A 4,266-nucleotide genomic window follows, 5' to 3' on the forward strand; every position below is an offset into this window, starting at 1 on the left:
GCAAGTTTTAAAACATGATGATGCAATGCACATGATGACATGGCAAGATGCAACACACAAGAAAAAGACATGGCAACAACAATCAATAACTGGAAGACACCTGGCGCATCTGTCTCGGGGCATCACAGTGTCGAGGGAGAGCTTCATCAAAACGACGGCGTGATGATGGTGATGATGATGCTACCGGAACAGGGCTTTGCCTAAGCACCGCTACGATATGACCGAGGTGGATTATGGTGGAGGGGGGCACCGCGCATGGCTGGAAACAATCAAATTGTGTGTCCTAGGGTGCCCCCTTGCCCACGTATATAAAGGAGCAAGGAGGGAGGCTGGCCGGCCCTTGAGGCGTGCCAGGGGAGGAGGATTCCTCCTCCTAGTAGGAGTAGGACTCCCCTTTCCTACTCCTACTAGGAGGGGAAAGGAAGGAGGAGAGGGAGAAGGAAAGGGGGCGCCGCCCCCCCTTCCCTAGTCCAATTCGGACCAGAGGGGGAGGGGGCGCGTGGCCTGCCCTGGCCGGCCCTCTCTCCCTCTCCACTAAGGCCCATGTGGCCCATTAGTTCTCCCGGAGGGAGGGTCCGCTAACCCTCCGGTACTCCGATGTTCTCCGAAATCACCCGGAACACTTCCGGTGTCCGAATATAGCCGTCCAATATATCAATCTTTATGTCTTGACCATTTCGAGACTCCTCATCATGTATGTGATCACATCCAGGACTCCGAACTACCTTCAGTACATCAAAACACATAAACTCATAATACCGATCGTCACCGAACGTTAAGCGTGCGGACCCTACGGGTTCGAGAACTATCACTACAAGAAATATGTCAACTTGTGACCACCACTATTGGTCACTGAATGGTCACAAATTTCCATTTGTGACCTTTTTGTGACCAAAAACATAAGGTCAAAAGCTGGCCGTCATAAACTGACTATAGCGACCTTTCTTCTGGAATGGTCGTAGACGTTTATGACCAAAATACGTCTACTGTGGCATTTTGGTCACTAGCAACCTCCCCAGGCCACGTAGGCATCCAGCGTGGCAATCTGACATGGCACAAGATTCATCCCGGTCCAATTCGATTTTCTACATGGGCCTAGCCCAACAATTCGGCCTATTTGTGTTTTTTTCTCATATTAATTTCGGCTAGGTAGATGGGTCAAGCCCAACAATTAAGCCTTCTCATTTTTGGGCCTAGGCCTTTTTATTTTCTTGGCCTTCAGCTTTTCACAATTGATTTTTAAGCGATTTTGTTCATTTTCCTGAATTGTTTGATTTGTGCCTTTTTAGGGCCCAAATAGTATTTGTTTCATTTTGATGTATCAGCAATTATTGATCAGATCCTCAAAAAACAATAAATAATCAACATTTCCAATATTTCAATCACACAAATTTTCATAAATGGCGACCAATATGAGTATATTATATATATTACAATCATGTGCTAGTTCACATCATCCAGGAATTTAGAACACCCAGGAAGTGCAAACACCCAGGAACATCCAGAAACATCTCTGAAGTAAACACCCAGGAACACCCAGGAACACCCAGGAACACCCAGGAACATCTATGAAGTAAACACCCAGGAACGTAAAACACCCAGGAAGATAAAACTAGCTACAAAGATGAAGTGTTCCCTTCTTCGAACTTCTTCAGCCTAGAGCTCTTGTAGAAGAGAGGAAATTATGTTATTATGGCTGCCAATGAAAGCAATATATTCTAGCATAAACAAGTAGGAAAAGAATAATGAACAGAATAATAAACAGACACACAAGCAGCTAGGAGTATGGATAACAAAATAATGAAGTATGGATAACCGTAGCAACACTAGTATACTGTTGCTGAGGCATTAGTATAATGAACAGAACTTCCTGAAGTATAATACTGCTACTGCTAAGTTTGCATCAGTTTAGAGATCTTATAGAATAATTTGTTTATGCCTGGAATGCATCAGCTTGCATCAGTTTGTACAATACTAGAAAGGGCATATAAAACAACAGAATTGCATAGGGCAAATAAAATGCGTTAACCTGTTGTTGCTCTACACTTCAACATGGATAATAAATCTAACATCGATGGTTGGCATCATCCTTGCGTTGGCTAGTTAAAACTAAGAGCAGCAGAGCAGATATGTGTATTACGCAGACAAATAGGGGTGCTCCTGTTGGGTTGCAACATGAAAGAGCCATGTTTATTACTGCTAAAAAATACTTAGCGACCTCAACAAATTATTATCAAAAAAATGCAAAAAAACGTCGATCTGCTGTAGTTGTTTAACCATCACCACACTAACGAACATGTGTTCAAGAGAGTCGTTTGATCCAAAGAATTGAAGACAAATAAACGAAAGAGAAAATTTTCAATTCTATTCAGAAGTATAGTCCAAGCTATATCTGACTTTTGATGAAATGCATAGGTCCAGCCGATGACTACACATCAGCAGCTACTTCAGACATTGGCTGGAGAAATGCTTATCTTTTTATTCTTCAATGACGTAAAAAGAAATGACAACACAACACCAACAACAGTAGACTCTCACAGCCAACTAATATACTAGAACTAGATCAACCAAGCATTAGTTTAAAAAAAGCTAGGTTTAAGATACTTCAACGACGTAAATCTCAGTAGCATCTCCTTGTAACATCACATGCTCAGCTGACAAACGATTCACATGCAACTCCTCTACATTATATCAAACCAACACAGAGAGCTGCATCTCTAGATGAGGAACAAAAAAATGTTGATAGCATGCTAGGCATCCGTTTTAAAAAGCTCAATTTTAGATCATCAAAGACTGGAAAGGCCGCAGCGGTCTAAATGTTTCACATCCTCTGCCCAGCACAACATCATCATCGTCACGGAAATTCCCTAAACAGTCAGCTATCGATAAAAACATAGTGACCCAGAGCTACTGTGAGCATGTAAGGACCAGATACTATGCAGAGCTACTAAGCAAATGGGATCGGGCGGAAGGGCAAAGAGAGGGAGGTGGCTACCTTCTCCAATGGGGAACTTCCTGGTGGTGATGTTGAGCAGCATCCTGACGGGGCCCTTGACAGCTGCTTCTCCTTGGCGCCCTTCACCAGATCCGTGGTCACTGTTCAACACACGCATGCACAAACGCATCAGATCAAAGACGCAGAAATCCAGCCAGATCCTCGGTCACCTCAACGAAAGAGTCTTCCATCTGCCAAGCAAACTTGTCACAATTCAGTTCACTCCAATCAAGCGATGTGCTAAGAGCAGAGAGAGCATAGGGCAATGAAGGGTGACAAATTATAGAAGAAAGCAGCAGAATCCTGGGCTATAAGGTAGCACTGTAACCATGGGGCCAAGAATAAGAGCACTAACTAGTTTGGAGCTGGCCAACTATGCGAACGAATAATACTAGTTCGCAGAAATTAAGCTACAGCAAATCATTGATGGTATATTACAAAATAAAAAAGAACATCTATTGCGGTGGCAAGGCAGTAAATGAGGCAGGCAGAGCAGAGCACAGGACCTTCTGTGGCACGCCGTCATGGTCGGACTGGACAATGCCCTCCTCGTCGAGCTCGAGGTCGGACTCGACCGTGTCCTCGTCTAGCCCGTTGGGCTCGGGGGTGGGGTCGCGTATGTCCTGGTCGTCCTCCTTGTCCTCCTCTTCATCGTCGATGTCGTCCAGGGAGGTCTCCTGCGCTTCCAAATCCAACACAGTAAAATTAACCAAAAAACACATGGTCCTAGATAGTATAAAATTAACCTAAAACGAACTAATACACGGAATTAGTTCAGGAAAATGGATACAAGCGGACGAATCATCCTAACTAACCAGAAACAAAACATAGCAGGTATGTACAGGGTGGATACAGACGAAATGAATTCATAGGACCCTGAACCTAGCATAGGTGAGGTGAGGCAATAATAGTTTGAATCCAATCCAAGGAAAGGCGTGGAATAAATTCCACCGCCACTAAACTCTGCCGATTCCATTCGCGTGTGAAAATCTTTAAAAGATCGAGATGCAAATTCTTCTTCTTTAACTTAGCATTCTCACGCTACTCTGGAGCGGAGTAGATGGATAGCACGCAGGCATGGAGCTGAAACTGAAGCTGTCCAAGAGAAGAGAGCGAGCACACTAGGACAGACAGAGAGAAAGAGTTGGTTCGCCCCCTGCCCTCCCGTCCCCTCACCACGGTCACCGGGCTGGTCCGGCTAGCTACCACCACCACATGTGCGTCCGTCATCGCCCTGGTCGCCGGCTCTCGGACGGGGACGAGGCTCTACC

General features: G+C 44.9%; 1 pseudogene; it reads right to left on the reverse strand.

The window, feature by feature from the left end:
* Positions 1–2,751: 2,751 nt before the first annotated feature.
* LOC147964524 (small nucleolar RNA SNORD36) lies at positions 2,752–2,836 on the reverse strand (annotated as a pseudogene).
* Between the last annotated feature and the right edge of the window lie 1,430 nt (positions 2,837–4,266).

Source organism: Triticum urartu, chromosome 6A (genome assembly GCF_056163025.1).
Source record: "Triticum urartu cultivar PI428250 chromosome 6A, HENAU_Tu73, whole genome shotgun sequence".
NCBI classification, from domain to species: domain Eukaryota; kingdom Viridiplantae; phylum Streptophyta; class Magnoliopsida; order Poales; family Poaceae; genus Triticum; species Triticum urartu.